Raw genomic sequence first — 19,208 nt, 5'->3', positions numbered from 1 at the left:
GGCCGGATGCGGCCCGGGGGCCGTACAATGCCCAGGTCTGGTATAGAGTGTACTATACAACAAAACTGGCGACGAGGAAGAAACGTTCTCACGTTTGTTTTATTATTTTCGGTGAAAAGTACGAGTTTAATACGGAGAAGACGAGGAGGTAGCTGGTGAAGAGTGAAGCCGGCTAGCTTCCAACGGCTCGTAAGTTTCCAACGGCTGGTTAGCTTCCAACGGCTCATCAGCTTCCAACGGCACGTCGGCTTCCAACGGCACGTCAGCAGGAGAGGAAAAGTGCGCCGCTGGAGAAAAGAGATTCTTCGCGAAGGTTGAGACATAAGGGCAGTGAGTAACAGTGACACGATGGCTGCACTGATTGGAAATATAGGACTATTTGATGAATCTGTAGAACAATGGAGTTCATACACAGAACGTTTTGAGTACTTTTTCTTAGCAAATAGCATCAAAGCGGACGTTATTGTGCCAACGTTTTTGACTGTCATGGGAGGAAAAACGTTCAACCTACTGCGAAGCCTAGTAACACCTGAAAAGCCTGGTAACAGAAGTTATGATGAAATAGTGGCTACTTTAAGAGCACATTATTCTCCTAAACCACTGATCATTGCTGAGAGGTTCAGGTTCCACAAGAGAAATCAAGAGGAGGGGGAGTCAATCTCACAGTTTGTGGCTGTACTGAAACAATTATCAGAACACTGTGACTTTGGACGTTCTCTATATGACACTATACGTGATAGGTTAGTGTGTGGCATGCGCAGTGGGACAATCCAGAAACGTCTATTGACTGAGAGTGACTTAACATTGCAGAAGGCAATAGAAGTGAGTACTTCAATGGAAATGGCAAACAAAGATGCTCAGCAGCTAAGTGCATCAACCCAAGTCCATAAGGTGTCTACGGATTTCAGATACAAAACAGTAGGTGGCAAGCCATGCTATCGCTGTGGGAAACCAGGTCACCAAGCAGAGGAGTGTTGGTGCAAAGACTTAGACTGCAGAAGTTGTGGCAAAAAGGGTCACATTGAGCGTGTGTGCAAAAGCAAAAATGGACAGTCAAACAAAAATACTGAACAAAGGAAAAGTGACTTCAGGAAGTACAAAAAGAAAGTGCACAAACTGGAACACACTGAGGAAGACCAAAGTGACACCCCATCGGAAGGGGAAGAGTCTGTGCATGTTTTGTCTTTCTCAGATGATAGGCATGGATACTGGGTTACAACGCTACTGGACGGAAAAGCAGTACGGATGCAAGTGGACACAGGAGCAGCTGTATCCTTGGTGTCTGAGGTTGTATACAAGGAGAAACTACATCACCTCACACCACAGCCAACGAAGATCACGCTGAAAACGTACACTGGTGAGACTGTACCAGTGAGAGGAATTGTGACTGTAACAGTGAAGCTCAACAAACAGAAGGTAAAGCTACCACTCTACATTGTGAAGGGCAGTCAGCCAGCTTTGCTAGGACGCACGTGGCTGGAAAAGATCAAATTAAACTGGCAGGAAATTCATATGGTTGCAAAAGTTGAGGACATAAACCTACAAGGAATATTGAGGAAACATGCTGAAGTGTTCAAAGGAGAACTTGGTAGTATGAAGGACATAACAGTTAAATTGACAGTGAAACCAAACAGTAAGCCCAAATGCTTCAAAGCCAGGCCTGTTCCATATGCCATAAAGCCAAAAGTTGAAGCTGAACTAGACAAACTAGTCAAGAGTGAAGTACTGGACCCAGTAAGTGTTAGTGAATGGGCTACACCAGTTGTTCCAGTCATGAAGAAAGACGGATCCATCAGACTTTGTGGCGACTTCAAAGTCACTGTTAACCCTGTCCTGACAGCTGAACAGCATCCATTACCCCTCATTGATGATCTGTTTGCTGTCTTAGCTGGAGGACAGAAATTCAGTAAGATAGACTTATGTCAGGCCTATTTTCAAATGCATGTTGACAAAGAATCACAAGAACTGTTGACAATAGTGACTCACAAAGGACTGTTCAGGTACCGGAGGCTTCCCTTTGGGATCACCTCAGCCCCGGCCTTGTTCCAGAGAGCTATGGACCAGATACTGAGTGGGCTCACCGGTGTCCAGTGTTACCTCGATGACCTTCTCATCACTGGTAAAGACGAACAGGAGCACCTGAGAAACCTCGACGCTGCACTAAAGAGACTGGAGGAGTACGGACTGCGGGTCCGGACGGACAAATGTGAGTTTTTCCAGTCTTCAGTTGAGTACCGGGGCCACATTATCGACGGTGCTGGGCTGCACAAGGCACCATCTAAGGTAAAAGCAGTCGAGGAAGCTCCATCCCCAAAAAATGTGAGACAGCTGCGATCATTCTTGGGACTACTGACGTACTATGCAAAGTTTGTGCCGAACCTATCATCTCATCATTCATCTCATTTTCGTCCGCTTATCCGGGGTCGGGTCGCGGGGGGAGCAGCTCAAGCAGGGGGCCCCAGACTTCCCTTTCCCGGGCCACATTGACCAACTCTGACGGGGGGATCCCGAGGCGTTCCCAGGCCAGTGTTGAGATATAATCTCTCCACCTAGTCCTGGGTCTTCCCCGAGGTCTCCTCCCCACTGGACGTGCCTGAAACACCTCCCAAGGAAGGCGCCCAGTGGGCATCCTTACCAGATGCCCGAACCACTTCAGCTGACTCCTTTCTAAGTAAAGGAGCAGCGGCTCTAATCCGAGTTCCTCACGGATGGCTGAGCTTCTCACCCTATCCCTAAGGGAGACGCCAGCCACCCTTCTGAGAAAACTCATCTCGGCCGCTTGTACCCGCGATCTCGTCCTTTCGGTCATCACCCAGCCCTCATGACCATTGGTGAGGATAGGAACGAAGATCGACCGGTAGATCGAGAGCTTTGCCTTGCGGCTCAGCTCTCTTTTCGTTACAACGGTGCGGTAAAGCGAACGCAATACCGCCCCCGCTGCTCCGATTCTCCGGCCAATCTCACGCTCCATAGTACCCTCACTCGCGAACAAGACCCCGAGGTACTTGAACTCCTTCACTTGGGCTAAGAACTCATTTCCTACCCGGAGTAAGCAATCCATCGGTTTCCTGCTAAGAGTCATGGCCTCAGATTTAGCGGTGCTGATCCTCATCCCAGTCGCTTCACACTCGGCCGCCAGCCGATCCAGTGAGTGCTGAAGGTCACAGGCCGATGATCCAATGAGGACCACGTCATCTGCAAAAAGCAGTGACGAGATCCTCAGACCACCGAACTGCAACCCCTCCCCACCACGACTACGCCTCGATATCCTGTCCATGTATATCACAAACAGGATTGGTGACAAGGCGCAGCCCTGGCGGAGACCAGCTCCCACTGAGAACGAAACTGACTGGCTGCCGAGGACGCAAACACAGCTCTCGCTTTGGGAGTACAGGGATTGGATGGCCCTGAGGATAGACCCCCTTACCCCATACTCCCGCAGCACCTCCCACAGTTTCTCCCGGGGGACCCAGTCATACGCCTTCTCCAGATCCACAAAACACATGTAGACCGGATGGGCATACTCCCAGGCCCCCTCCAGGATCCTTGCGAGAGTGAAGAGCTGGTCCGTAGTTCCACGTCCGGGGCGAAAACCGCATTGTTCCTCTTCAATCTGAGGTTCGACGATCGGCCGAACCCTCCTTTCCAGCACCTTGGAGTAGACTTTACCAGGGAGGCTGAGAAGTGTGATACCCCGGTAATTGGTACACACTCTCTGGTCCCCCTTTTTGAACAGGGGAACCACCACCCCGGTTTGCCACTCCTTTGGCACTGTACCCGACTCCCACGCGATGTTGAATAGGCGTGTCAACCATGACAGCCCCTCAACACCCAGAGCCTTTAGCATTTCTGGCTGGATCTCATCAATCCCTGGGGCTTTGCCACTGTGGAGATGTTTGACTACCTCAGTGACCTCCACCAGGGAAATTGACGACGAAACACCATCAACCTCGAGCTCTGCCTCCAACATAGAGGGCGTGTTATTCGGATTCAGGAGTTCCTCAAAGTGTTCCTTCCAACGTCCGACGACCTCCTCAGTTGAGGTCAACAGAGTCCCATCCTCACTGTACACAGCTTGGATGGTTCCCCTTTTCTCCCTCCTGAGGTGCCGGATAGTCTTCCAGAAACACTTTGGTGCCGACCGAAAGTCCTTCTCCATGGCCTCTCCGAACTTCTCCCACACCCGCTGCTTAGCCTCCGACACGGCAGCAGCTGCAGCCCTTCGGGCCTGTCGGTACCCTGCAACCGAGTCAGGAGTCCTCCAGGATATCATATCCCGGAAGGCCTCCTTCTTCAATCGGACGGCTTCCCTGACCACCGGTGTCCACCACGGTGTCCGAGGGTTACCGCCCCTTGAGGAGCCTAAGACCCTGAGGCCACAGCTAGCCGCCGCAGCTTCAGCAATGGAGGCTTTGAACACCGCCCACTCCGGCTCAATGCCCCCAACCTCCACAGGAATGCCAGAAAAACTCCGCCGGAGGTGTGAGTTGAAGATACCTAGGACGGGGGCCTCCTCCAGACGTTCCCAGTTCACCCGCACTACTCGTTTGGGCTTACCAGGTCTATCCGGAAATTTCCCCCATTCCCTGATCCAACTCACATCCAGATGGTGGTCGGTTGACAGTTCCACCCCTCTCTTTACCCGAGTGTCCAAAACATGCGGCCTCAGATCAGATGACACGATCACAAAATCGATCATTGATCTTCGGCCTAGGGTACTCTGGTACCAGGTACACTTATGAGCACCCTTATGTTCGAACATGGTGTTTGTTATGGATAATCCATGACTAGCACAGAAGTCCAATAACAAACGACCGCTCGGGTTCAGATCAGGGAGGCCGTTCCTCCCCACCACGCCTCTCCAGGTGTCTCCATCGTTGCCCACGTGGGCGTTGAAGTCACCCAGCAGAACTACGGAGTCCCCTACTGGAGCCCCATACAGGACTCCATTCAGGGTCTCCAAGAAGGCCGAGTACTCTGAGCTGCTGTTTGGTGCATACGCACAAACAACAGTCAGAGTTTTCCCCCCTACACTGCATGAACTGCTGAACAAAACCACACAGTGGAAGTGGTCAGACAGATGTGAGGAAGCTTTTAAGGAAGCTAAAAGAGCCTAAGTCCATTCAGAAGCCCTCACCCAGACTTGCCATTACAGTTAAGGCCAATGTATGCTTCTCCGTTTTGACGGACACGGACAGATAGGACCGCCCTCTCCAACGTGGAACGCCCTCTCCGTGCCTCTCCGAGGCTCCTCGGAGAGCTTTTCGTGCAGCTCTCATTTTTCTAACTACACGTCGAAATGATGGACAGCCCACGGATAGCACTTGGTTGTGATTGGTCCGCTAACGCCAGCATTTCGGAATGGAAACTTCCTGTTCCATTCCCTACATCACAATAAACCAAAATCACAACTACGACTCTATGATTAATGTGACAAGTGTGTTAAGCCAGCGGCGTTGTCCGGCTGACGGTGGCTGGTTAGAGCACTTACAGCATGTGTGTACGGTCACATACGGTTATAACGAACTTTCATAACGGGGCTAGCGGGCTAACCACCATGCTAACTGCGGTGGGAACAGCGCAAAAACCCGCTGACTTTAATCCCACGGCTCTCATGACACTGTTTCTCAAACACCGTCAGGTTAGAAGCAAACACTTGGTAGTAGTTAGCATCGGGTGTCCCTGCTGACTGTGTGTGGAAGCTGGGGGGAGCTAGCTGCCTCCGTGTAGCTTCAAGCTGTTGCAGCTGTTGAATTAGCAACGCAGTTTGGAAACAAGACCGGGGAACCGCTGCGCTAAGACACGATAACAAAAGCCTTTTGACCCGCTGGGTGTCACTTTATTCAGCAAAAACTGTTGCGTCATCAACAGCCTTTTTCTGTTAGTTGCCATCGTTCACTGTGTGTGAGGAGCCGGGAGGACGTAAATAAACCAGCGTGGACTTCTTCTATATACCTCATGAGGTAGGCTTCTCTATGCTCGACTTCAGTTGCGCCATCTACTGTTCTGGCGGTGAATTGTTTTCACAACAAAAAGGCTCGTAGAACTATAAATCAAAAAGGGTCCGTCCGATCCGTCCATCCGTCAGTCCGCAACGGACTCAGAGAAGCATACTGAGGCCTTTAGCGTGTGACGCATCGCCTTATGGTGTTGGTGCTGTGATCTCACACATAATGCCATCAGGTGAAGAAAGGGCAATTGCTTTCGCATCACAGACTTTAAGCAAAGCAGAGAGCAATTATGCACAGATAGAGCGCGAAGCACTCTCTATAATCTTCGGAGTTAAGAAATTCCATCAGTTTCTGTTCGGAAAACGATTCACGCTGCTCACAGACCATAGACCACTCACCTCCATCTTTGGTCCCCACACTGGAATTCCATCACTCGCAGCCAGCCGCATGCAGCGATGGGCATTACTATTGTCTGCTCACCAGTATGACATCAAGTACAGAAGAGCTGAGCAGCACTGTAATGCAGACGGCCTCTCAAGGCTTCCCTTACCTGTCTCACACACGAAGGACTCCGAGGCTAATATCTTCTACTTCAAGGAAGTGAGCAACGCCCCAGTTACCTCAGCCCACGTGAAGAAGTTCACCCGCACTGACCCAGCGATGTCTGAGGTCATGGACATCATCACTCATGGGAGAGAAAGAGAGCTGTCAGACAGCCTGAAGCCTCACCTGGTGAGGAGGAACGAGCTCACAGTGCAGGCTGGATGCTTGTTATGGGGTTTTCGAGTCATCATTCCGCCGCCACTGAGAAAGCAGGTGCTTGAGGAACTCCATTCAGGGCACTGTGGCATGGTGCGAATGAAGGAGATGGCGCGTAGCTTCTTTTGGTGGCCAGGTTTAGATGCAGCTATCGAAGACAGGGTCAGGTCATGTTCTGCATGTCAAAAGATGAGAAACATGCCTCAGCTAGCGCCACTACACCCATGGGACTTCCCAGAGGAGCCTTGGCAGAGAATTCACATAGATTTTGCAGGTCCACTGGAGGATCGTATGTTCTTAGTCGTAGTTGACGCACACAGCAAATGGCCAGAGGTCGCTATAACGAAGAGCACTTCATCAGGGAGAACCATCGAGGAGCTACGGTCCATCTTCAGTCGCTTTGGATTACCTATGCAACTCGTTAGCGATAACGGCCCCCAACTGGTATCTGAAGAGTTCCAGTCATTCATGGAAGCAAACGGAATTCAGCACATCAAGTCAGCTCCCTATCATCCCGCTACAAATGGCCTAGCGGAAAGATTAGTGCAGACGATGAAGCAGGCTCTAAAATCATCACAAGGAAACGGAACGCTCAACAAGCGCCTAAGCGCCTTCCTATTCACCTACAGAAACACCCCCCATGCTACAACCAAAGTGGCCCCCGCGTCAGCCATGATGAAAAGACAGCTTTGCACACGACCTTCTGAGACCACTGAAGACTAAGCAGGTCGTACAGACACAACAGAGAGCACAGGTGGAGAGACGGAGCAAAGCGAAAGACAGAAGCTTCAGAGCTGGTGAGAGAGTTCTTGCTCGGAACTACTGCAAAGGTCCAAAGTGGATACAAGCAACAGTCGTCGCACAAACAGGCCCTGTGTCCTACACAGTTTTAACACCAGATAACATCATCTGGAGGAGACACGTGGATCAACTGTTGCCAGGAACCAACCTCAGTGATGACTCAGGTCAAACGGGAAACCCAGAACAGCTACTGGAGCCATTCCATGGTTTTGAGCCATCATCTGAACATCCACTGCAGCCACCTGAAAACAGGGAAAGTGTTTCCTACTCACCTGAACCAGTGGGTGTGCCTACTCAGGGTACTGATGCACCCCAGTCTGGGCATACACCATCACCACTCAGACTCAGAGACAGTGGGACTGTAGACTTACCCGTACGTCGTCATTACCCCACAAGAGAACGACGACCCCCTGACAGATTGAACATGTAGTCTAGAGACTAACCTCCAACAGTGGGGCAGAATACACCCCAGGGTTAAGTCTGGGAAATGAGGCAGTCTACCCTCTTTCCCTAGTTCAGGAAATGTTATTATATTAATTTATATATTTATATATTGAGTGTTATTTTGTAAACATTGTTAAAGTAAAAAGAGACTGTTATATTAAAAAGATAGTTTCTTTAAGGCTGTTATAAAGGAATAATCAATACAGTGAATATTACTTTTACTTATGGGGAAGTAAAAGTAAAGGGGGAGGAATGTTGTGTATTGATATCCAGTTAAGTTTGTTCCCTCGGGGCATCCGTAATGACCCACTGTTTACCTGCATTGCATGCTGGTTATTTTCTGTCCTGTGAAACTCACAGTAAAGTACGCACGTCTTTTCCATCACGGTCTCCTGTCTCATCTCTACTTAAGTTGTATCGGTATAGAGTGTACTATACAACAGTATCTGTGTTATATCAAAACCTCAGAGACTGTTCGAGTGCTTCAACTGATTACATTAGGGCTAGATGGGAGAGGGAGCTGGGCATCGGCATCATCCCTGAGCAGGGGTGGACTGGCCATCTGGCATACCGGGCATCGTCCCGGTGGGCCGTTGACCCAATGTGGGCCGGTCTGTTTTTTTTTTGTTTTTTTTCTCTTCTTCCTCTCTAAATTCCCTCCAATTGGGCCGGCCAATTGGCTACAAAGGGCTGTCAGTGTGTTGCCAGCATCAACACATATTATTGGTCTATTGTTTGTCATTGTCACTCAATCATGGGCTGACAGGCTCAGAGAGCCCTGACAGTGCTGTCAATCACAACACAAACCAGGGTGGGGCGGGACCTCACGGCATTGGCGGGGAGAGTCGCGGGACGGGCTGCTGCTGAGACAGAAACTTAAAATGGATAATAAGAGTTAAAAAAGCCCGGCTGGCGCTGAGAAGCATCGAAAAAAAAAGCTGAAGTCTCTGTGGGTGGAGGCTGCTAAATGTGCCAAACTGACGGACCTGTTTGGTGCCGGGTTCACCAGCCCAGCAGCAGCAGGTGCGCCGGGAGACGAGAGGAGGACTCGACAATGATGAGCGAGTGGAGGCAGACGTGGTAAGTAACGTTGGCCTGGCGCTGGCTAGGCTACATTTTTGAGACATGTCCAAAACAAAGTAGAAAACGTTTTTGATTTTGTTTTAATATGCCGAATTGTGATATTATGGGTTATTATTGTTCAGATGATTTAGCTAAGCTAGCTAAGAGCTGCTAACGTCGTTTACTGTTGCCATAGCAACAGTAAACTTTCTGAGCTGTAAATAGAGATGAGAGTGCTTATGTGTTGATCCTTAATGGTGTGATCATGTACACTAAATGATCAATTATTCTCCATTACAGGTTGTTGTGATATATCTGTTTCTCCCTCTGTTTTATATGTGGACATTTGGGACCACTGTTAGAATTTGGTAAGTTTATCATGTATTTTTTTATGTATAAATTCATACTTCATAATTATAATAATTTTCAAAAGGTTTTAAAAGAAACACACATCCAAAAAGTTCTCAACTCTAGGTGCAGGACAGAGGAAAACATTTTCTTAATTTTTCAGACATTATAATGTATCCATGTCCTTCTCAGGTTGACCACTTGACATGTGAGAGCCTGAGGAGGTGTTCCCCCTCTGTCCATGTTCGAGGACTTGCTCTCTGTCTGTCTCCACTCTCTGCCTTCACTGTACCAAAGTTTGTCTGTTGAGTCTCCTCTAGTCTGGTGAGTTTATCATTTTTCATGTTTTATGAAATCATACTTAATTTGTGATGATTAGAGACATTATAATGTATCCATGTCCTTCTCAGGTTGACCACTCGACATATGAGAGCCTGAGGAGTTGTTTTCCAGACACAGGTAGAGCTGGCAGGGGCGTCACCCTGGGCCTGCCCTTTTGGGCTGGGCTTCAGCTGCAGATCTAAAGGCTGCTTCCAGGGGCATGGGGCCCTCAGCCTTTGTTTTTCTTTGCTTCTGCACCTTACAACATACATCACACCTTATTTTCACACATCCAAACACTGTTAACACCACTGACGCGTAACATATTTTACACATCCCACTACGTAGTTAGAGCTATCTTGATTTGGAGTTAAATAAATTTACTTTTGGCTTGAGAGGTTTGTGTGTGGCCTCCCTTCTTGTTGCAAAATATGGGCTAGGTGGTAACAGTAGTATGCATGAGAGAAGACGCCGCGAGATTTGTGGACTTCTATGTGGTGTCCGTTGATAATGTAGTGGGCTGGTCTGGACAGACAATGCCAGGGCTGAATTTTTGTCCCAGTCCACCCCTGTCCCTGAGGAGTGGCTTGATATGTGTGAACAACCCAGTCTCATCAGAAAACGTTCAATGGCAACGTTGGTCCACTTGGAACGACGTTACCATCTCACAATCTGGCCTCTCAGATTGTGAGATGGTAACATTTAGTCCTCCCATTGTTTTGCATTGGCGTGTTCTCACGTCACGTGACTCTCAAGCTCCCGTCTGCGGAGAGGAAAACATGGCGGAGATTCCCTGTTTTTTCAGATAAAAATATAATTTTGTAACTTAGTTTGGGCATAAAAATACATTCTGACACCATTTCTAGTGTGAAATGTGCTCTTTGCTTCCACAGTCTTCAGCCAGTTCGTGCTTATGATAAATATTTTAATAGTTATCAAGCATGTTTTTATCGTTGCTATGATGGTTGCCATGCCACCATGTCGCAGCGTGGTGTTTAAATCACCGTCCCTGCGTGGTGTCCTTCAGTGATCGTGAATGTTATTCATGTTATATAATAGTAATATTTGAGGCTAGATTACATCTCTAATGAGAAGGATCCTGCGAGTCTGTTCATACCGAGGCCGGCCCGAGTGCGCGAGCGGACATGACGTGTGGCTGTCGTAAAAACCCTATTTGTAAACAACCAGTCCTTTAACTCAGCGCTGCGTCATAAACACGGAGCGCTTGGAAGACCACGATGTCATCTTCCTTCTGTCAGGTAAGTAGTTTATTGTTTTTAAAGATCGTTACGATCTAGGTTTACAGTCCGAGTGCGGAGAGAGTCCGTCAATCCACACTATGGACGCTGTTCATCAGCTAATACGCCATTGTTAGCCACATGCTTCAGCCCACGGTAGCCTGTGCTACCTGGGAGGTGAATACATGGTTGTTGAAACCAGTTCAAGACGCTTAGCTCATCATTGAGGGACGCTACAATATAAATATAAACATGAATTTGATTTATGAATGCTTTAGATTAATAAGGAGTGTATTTGTCTACCATTACTCCACAATATCAGATCAATTTGGTTTAATGTATAGTATGCAATATGACAATAATGTTTTCATGTTATGGAGTTGCGATTCATTTTATAAAACAATTGCTATGTTCTGTTTTTTAATCAAGGAGGATCAAAGTGAAGCTACAGGAGTTTCATTAACGTCAACAACTTGGACCGAACACTTTGTTTTGCTTGATGAAGATCAGGAAGGGCAGCCTGGAGAGAAAGAGAAGCCGGGTTGAGCCCACTACCATCATCCACGTACCACGAGGAAGATGAGGGAGAGAAATGATCCTACCATTAAAGAGGTACTTATCAGTTATATAAGTTATATACCAGAAAAACCATTTTATATAATTTGCCAAATATACATTTTTATTAAATCCCCAAAGTACGCTTGCTGAAATACAAGTTAATATCACACTGAAATAATTTTGATCAATCATGCTTCCCTGCTGTGATTGTTTAACTGGGAAAACAACTTTTTCCACAGGAAGGTAAGTAAATTTAAGGAATACATGTGCAAAGTTTTCCTCTGTTATGTATAATGATGACCCCCATCAAACATAATGTTAGCAATATTTACACCTTTTAATTTATACTGTTTATTTCTGTCTACATGTGTGAATTTGCCTTCATTAGTTTCAGAAAAGAGCGATGATGTATCGGTCAGTGGGCGGCAGCACGAGACTCCGCAAACTAGTCTGTAAACAAAGCAGACGAAGGCATCGAGGTTGCGGCCTGCCATCATTGTTATTTTGCTTAAGGGACTGAATATGTTTCATGCAGAAATATTAGCATTTCCCTTATATCTACCAAAACTGCTTGTTTCACAGACTGCAGTTTTGTTTTGATCCGATGTGGTGTGCAAATACAACCGTATCTGCAATGGGTTGTGGGGCATTAACATTTGTAACTCTAATTTTGTTTTGACAGACTGTGAAAAGAACGTTGAGAACATCACCACTCTACAGGAAGACACAGTCCAGTAATGGGTGTCAGAAGTTCAGTAGTGAACGACAGGTACTGTGGAAAATGTGTCATTGTTGTACAATGTCCTTTGACTCTGTTTAAACAAGGTCAACACAAAAAGGTTTGATTGTAAACTGATATCGGTAGGAATTCATGTTATTCTCCTCTTCAAAAGAAACAAACAATCAAAATTACCTGCAGAAAGCCCTTGATGGACGCTTCAGCTGCATCGTCAGACTGGTGAGACAGCAAGATGCCAACTTTAACGCCAATTTATTTGTGTAACATTCTGTGACCAAATGCATAGATAACTTTTTGTAGATTGTAAAAAAAGATAACCCATTTATTACAAAAAAACTACACTAGAATTACCTTTTGACTTTAAGACAGATACACAGTTAGACAATCCGAAAACATGCAGTTATGCCTCCGGCGACTCGCTATAACAGAGGCATTAAAATGTTAGTGTAGTAGACTAGATTTTATTGATGTTACATTGGACATATTGTATGGGTTCACAAAAAATATATTTGGTTTCACATTTTAGATGGCATAAGCAGAGACATCAACTCAGGAAAAAGATTTCTGTAGAAAAGAAAGCCTTGTATGTGTGTATATATACATACAAACGCACTTTTAAAAGGTTTTGTTTTTTATCATATACTCTCAGGTAGTACTGAGGCATTTAGGGAGATGGGACGTGAGGGCCTACTCTGCGTGCTCAAGAGAAGATTCCACAGAGTTCAAGCTCAGCAGGCTGCAGCGGGTTTGGATGAATCCTCCTCTGAAGAGGAAAACATGGCGAGTTACTTCTCCACTGATGAAGAAATGTGAGTGCTGTGATTAGGTAAACTCTGCTGCAATGCTACTGTTGCTACTGCCTGGTATTAGCTTGGTGTTTGGTAGCTGTTAGCTTTAGCATATTACATGTTTAGTGGCCTGTCTGACGTTTATGTTTAAAAAAAAAAAAAAATCAGAGGGAACCATCTTCATAATTTAACACTATGGTTTGTTTATGTCCTTCAGTTCTTCGCAAGAGAAGCAGTACAGGTGTGCCTCAGCTCCACGGTCCCTCCTGCAGCCTCCGCTCCTGATGCTAACCTCATGTCTCCATCACACCAAGCAGCAGACCTGGATTGACAGACCTTTCTCCAGAGCTGCCCCCTCCCTCTGAAACCCCCCTCTCCAAAACACTATTTGTGTAGTTTTTAAATTATTTTTTGCATGAGAATTGTTGATCATATCATTTCCAGCAGATGCCTTAATATAATGTTTGTGCACAATAAATGACATTGATCATAACATAATGGTATTTCCTTGCACTTCTACACCATGATATTGGCAGATAAGATGCTGATTACATTAAAGCAGTGAATGCTCTTCTTTAAGCAACATAAACAAACAATGATCCAATGGATCTGAAGTAGAATGGGCACATTACATTCTGTAGAGAATGCCTCAGTTATGGAAGTCAGAAAATAACTTTCTTTATCTGAGGTTCCAGTCATTTATAGTCACAGCAAAGCACACAGGTCTGGTTGTCTAAGTGGCGACCATATCATTGTTTAAGATGTGTAACATCAAGTTTGTGTTTCAGTGCAAAATTAGTCATTAGTCAAGAGTTCACCCTCTTGTTTACACTAAAATTAGGTGACCCAGATGTTTCACAATGCAATCTGATAAGGTCTTATGAGAAACATTCTTAACATTAAAGAAATCAACACAGAGGATAGCAATAACTGTTTGACTTTAATCAGTAGCTGGTAATCGGCAGCCTGACTTATTCAAACACATTAATACTACAATGAATGAGGCAGGGCCTTCTATCAGAAATCAACTATATCGTCACGTTATGTTTCTCTTGAGCACATGGAAATTACCTTCAGCTTCCACTTACTGTCACCTGAACCATACTGTTATTTCTGTATCTACAGTGATTTTTAGGAAAACATATACTAGAGGGCAATGTATAAACATTAATACATCTTATTTATATAGAGCTTTTCAAGAAGTGCAAGTACTAAACTGGGGGAAAGCTAATACAAACAATATATATATATCTTATTTCCATGTGCCAGGACAGCCTCACACTTGGATGTAAACCAATTTTAGAACACATTTGCTTATACTGGAGATCTTTTAAATTAATGTCCCAGAAATGATTTCTGATAGAAAACCCCTGCCTTATTCATTGTAGTATTAATGTGTTTGAATAAGTCAGGCCGCTGATTATCAGCTACGGATTAAAGTCAAACATCTATTGCTATCCTCTGTGTTGATTTCTTTAATTTTAAGAATGTTTCTCATAAGACCTTATCAGATTGCATTGTGAAACATCTGGGTCACCTAATTTTAGTGTAAACAAGAGGGTGAACTCTTGACTAATGACTAATTTTGCACTGAAACACAAACTTGATGTTACACATCTTAAACAATGATATGGGCGCCACTTAGAAAACCAGACCTGTGTGCTTTGCTGTGACTATAAATGACTGGAACCTCAGATAAAGAGAGTTATTTTCTGACTTCCATAACTGAGGCATTCTCTACAGAATGTAATGTGCCCATTCTACTTCAGATCCATTGGATCATTGTTTGTTTATGTTGCTTAAAGAAGAGCATTCACTGCTTTAATGTAATCAGCATCTTATCTACCAATATCATGGTGTAGAAGTGCAAGGAAATACCATTATATTATGATCAATGTCATTTATTGTGCACAAACATTTTATTAAGGCATCTGCTGGAAATGATATGATCAACTATTCTCATGCAAAAAATACTTAAAAAACTACACAAATAGTGTTTTGGAGAGGGGGGTTTCAGAGGGAGGGGGCAGCTCTGGAGAAAGGTCTGTCAATCCAGGTCTGCTGCTTGGTGTGATGGAGACATGAGGTTAGCATCAGGAGCGGAGGCTGCAGGAGGGACCGTGGAGCTGAGGCACACCTGTACTGCTTCTCTTGTGAAGAACTGAAGGACACAAACAAACCTTAGTGTTAAATTATGAAGATGGTTCCCTCTGATTTTTTTTTTTTTAAACATAAACGTCAGACAGGCCACTCAAAACTAAAAATGCTGAAGCTAACAGCTACCACACAGCAAGCTAATGCCTTCCTAAGGCTGCCAGGGAGTAGCAAGAGTAGCATTGTAGCAAGAGAGTGTAGCTAATCACAGCCCTCACAGTTCTTCATCAGTGGAGAAGTACCTGGCCATGTTTTCATCTTCAGAGGAGTCATCTAAAGACTGTGCTGCTGTTCCAGAATATGTCAGGCCCGCTGCAGCCTGCTGGGCTTGAACTCTGAGCACGCAGAGTAGGCCCTCACGTCCCCTCTCAGTAAATGCATCAGTACTGCCTGAGAATATATGATAAAAGACAAAAACGTCTCAATTGTGCGTTTGTGTGTATGTATACATACACACATACAAGGCTTTCTTTTCTACAGAAATATTTTTCCTGAGTTGATGACTCTGCTTATTGCCATCTAGAATGTGAAACCAAATATATTTTTTGGTGTACCCATACAAGATGTCCAATGTAACACCAATAAAGTCCAATCTACTACACTACGGTTTTAATGCCTCTGCAATAGCGAGTCGCCGGAGGTATAACTGCATGTTTTCGGATTGTCTAACTTTGTATTTGTCTTAAAGTAAAAAGGTCAAGGCCACACTGACCTCATCTTATGGTTTCAGTTGTCAAGAGATACAGTGTCATTTATATGAGAGAAAATATGTAGAAATATGTAGACGGACACTGCACTGGTTAGCCGAGTCATACAACGCAGTGCGGTAATTCTAGTGTAGTTTTTTTGTAATAAATGGGTTATCTATTTTTACAATCTACAAAAAGTTATCTATACATTTGGTCACAGAATGTTACACAAATAAATTGGCAATAAAGTTGGCATCTTGCTGTCTGGCCAGTCTGACGATGCAGCTAAAGCGTCCATCAAGGGTGTTCTGCAGGTAATTTTGATTGTTTGTTTCTTTTGAAGAGGAGAATAACATGAATTCGTACCGATATCAGTTTACAATCAAACCTTTTTGTGTTGACCTTGTTTAAACAGAGTCAAAGGACATTGTACAACAATGACACACATTTTTCCACAGTACCTGTCGTTCACTACTGAACTTCTGACACCCATTACTGGACTGTGTCTTCCTGTAGAGTGGTGATGTTCTCAACGTTCTTTTCACAGTCTGTCAAAACAAAATTAGAGTTACAAATGTTAATGCCCCACAACCCATTGCAGATACGGTTGTATTTGCACACCACATCGGATCAAAACAAAACTGCAGTCTGTGAAACAAGCAGTTTTGGTAGATATAAGGGAAATGCTAATATTTCTGCATGAAACATATTCAGTCCCTTAAGCAAAATAACAATGATGGCAGGCCGCAACCTCGATGCCTTTGTCTACTTTGCTTACAGACTAGTTTGCGGAGTCTCGTGCTAATGAACTAAACTAATGAAGGCAAATTCACACATGTAGACAGAAATAAACAGTATAAATTAAATAGTGTAAATATTGCTAACATTATGTTTGATGGGGGTCATCATTATACATAACAGAGGAAAACTTTGCACATGTATTCCTTAAATTGACTTGCCTTCCTGTGGAAAAAGTTGTTTTCCCAGTTAAACAATCACAGCAGGGAAGCATGATTGATCAAAATTCTTTCAGTGTCATATTAACTTGTATTTCAGCAAGCGTACTTTGGGGATTTAATAAAAATGTATATTTGGCAAATTATATAAAATGGTTTTTCTGGTATATAACTTAAAAGTACCTCTTTAATGGTAGGATCATTTCTCTCCCTCATCTTCCTCGTGGTACGTGGATGATGGTAGTGGGCTCAACCCGGCTTCTCTTTCTCTCCAGGCTGCCCTTCCTGCTCTTCATCAAGCAAAACAAACTGTTCGGTCCAAGTTGTTGACGTTAATGAAACTCCTGTAGCTTCACTTTGATCCTCCTTGATTAAAAAAGAGAACATAGCAATTGTTTTATAAAATGAATCGCAACTCCATAACATGGAAACATTATTGTCATAGTGCATACTATACATTAAACCAAATTGATCTGATATTGTGGAGTAATGGTAGACAAATACACTCCTTATTAATCTAAAGCATTCATAAATCAAATTCATGTTTATATTTATATTGTAGCGTCCCTCAATGATGAGCTAAGCGTCTTGAACTGGTTTCAACAACCATGTATTCACCTCCCAGGTAGCACAGGCTACCGTGGGCTGAAGCATGTGGCTAACAATGGCGTATTAGCTGATGAACAGCGTCCATAGTGTGGATTGACGGACTCTCTCCGCACTCGGACTGTAAACCTAGATCGTAACGATCTTTAAAAACAATAAACTACTTACCTGACAGAAGGAAGATGACATCGTGGTCTTCCAAGCGCTCCGTGTTTATGACGCAGCGCTGAGTTAAAGGACTGGTTGTTTACAAATAGGGTTTTTACGACAGCCACACGTCATGTCCGCTCGCGCACTCGGGCCGGCCTCGGTATGAACAGACTCGCAGGATCCTTCTCATTAGAGATGTAATCTAGCCTCAAATATTACTATTATATAACATGAATAACATTCACGATCACTGAAGGACACCACGCAGGGACGGTGATTTAAACACCAAGCTGCGCCGTGGTGGCATGGCAACCATCATAGCAACGATAAAAACATGCGTGATAACTATTAAAATATTTATCATAAGCACGAACTGGCTGAAGACTGTGGAAGCAAAGAGCACATTTCTCGCTAGAAATGGTGTCAGAATGTATTTTTTTGCCCAAACTAAGTTACAAAATTATATTTTTATCTGAAAAAACAGGGAATCTCCGCCATGTTTTCCTCTCCGCAGACGGGAGCTTGAGAGTCACGTGACGTGAGAACACGCCAATGCAAAACAATGGGAGGACTAAATGTTACCATCTCACAATCTGAGAGGCCAGATTGTGAGATGGTAACGTCGTTCCAAGTGGACCAACGTTGCCATTGAACGTTTTCTGATGAGACTGGGTTGGTGTGAAACACCACATACTACCAAAAACTCACGAATGTGGAGGGAATTTGGGTGGAAAAATCTGACCCGTTTCTTCATAACACCTAAGATAAAAAGTAGACAAAGTGCTACAGAACAATCATGCTGGCGGGCGTGTGGGAGCAAAGAAGCTAACCACGCACATATTTTCTGGATGTGCCCCAGGCTGCGCTCCTTTTGGGATGATGTCGGTGCCACAATTAAAGACATACTGGGATATGAAAGACCAAATGAAAGCAAGACTATGTACCTTGGAAATGTAACTGAAAGTGTAACTGGAAGTGATAGATATATAGTCAAGATACTGTTGATTGCAACTAAGAAAACAACAACAAGGAACTGGTACAAAACTGAATCTCCTACCATAGAACAATGGTTAGGGATTGTAAGAGAAATATACTGTATGGAGAGAATGACCTACCAACTTCGACTGAAGGAAGAGGTTTCTATAACAAAGTGGAAAAAATGGGTGTTATATGACATAACGAAAGACATTTGAACTGTAAACTGTATAAATCTGATTTTGTAGAATAGGGATACCTGCAGCCATGACTGACTTTTTTTCTTTTCTTTGTTGTATATGTCTTGTATGTGTAAATGGAAAAGACTGAATAAACACTACAGTATAAAAAAAAAAAAAAGATGGTACAAGTAAGAAATATATGAGACGACAAGCTGCTGAGGCACTTTCAACGCCACTGTGCTGTTTGATTGTAAGGGCTTCGACGAATAACAGACCAAACAAGTGGAACCTGTGACGTTGATCCTGAGGCGATGGCAGCTCATCGCTCAGCTGCTCCCCCTGGTCTGATCACACAGGTCTTCTGACGATGCTACGGCAACTTCCAACACAACACAACTGTCTCAGTTCATCACACACAGAAACACACACACTGAGTCGTATCCCCTTTAAGCACCAAACCATGGAAAGAACTAATCATGAGAACGAG

At 44.6% G+C, this 19,208-nt stretch overlaps 2 long non-coding RNA genes across 3 annotated transcripts; one reads left to right on the top strand and one right to left on the bottom strand.

Moving 5' to 3' along the window:
- Nucleotides 1–10,748: 10,748 nt before the first annotated feature.
- LOC128458671 (uncharacterized) lies at nucleotides 10,749–12,535 on the top strand. The gene is made up of 4 exons (XR_008342045.1): nucleotides 10,749–10,945; nucleotides 11,354–11,536; nucleotides 12,165–12,251; nucleotides 12,376–12,535. It is a non-coding gene; the product is annotated as an uncharacterized LOC128458671 (long non-coding RNA).
- Nucleotides 12,536–15,414: 2,879 nt separating this feature from the next.
- On the bottom strand, nucleotides 15,415–17,772 carry LOC128458670 (uncharacterized). 2 transcript variants are annotated; one of them, XR_008342043.1, is made up of 4 exons: nucleotides 17,583–17,771; nucleotides 16,992–17,174; nucleotides 16,314–16,400; nucleotides 15,415–15,553 (listed from the first exon to the last, which is right to left on the bottom strand). It is a non-coding gene; the product is annotated as an uncharacterized LOC128458670 (long non-coding RNA). The 2 variants fall into 2 exon arrangements; XR_008342044.1 differs by lacking the exon at nucleotides 15,415–15,553 and adding an exon at nucleotides 16,145–16,186 and having other exon boundaries at nucleotides 17,583–17,772.
- Nucleotides 17,773–19,208: the final 1,436 nt, after the last annotated feature.

The sequence above is a fragment of the Pleuronectes platessa genome, chromosome 16 (genome assembly GCF_947347685.1).
Source record: "Pleuronectes platessa chromosome 16, fPlePla1.1, whole genome shotgun sequence".
NCBI lineage: Eukaryota > Metazoa > Chordata > Actinopteri > Pleuronectiformes > Pleuronectidae > Pleuronectes > Pleuronectes platessa.
This window is presented reverse-complemented; position numbering and strand designations above follow the sequence as displayed.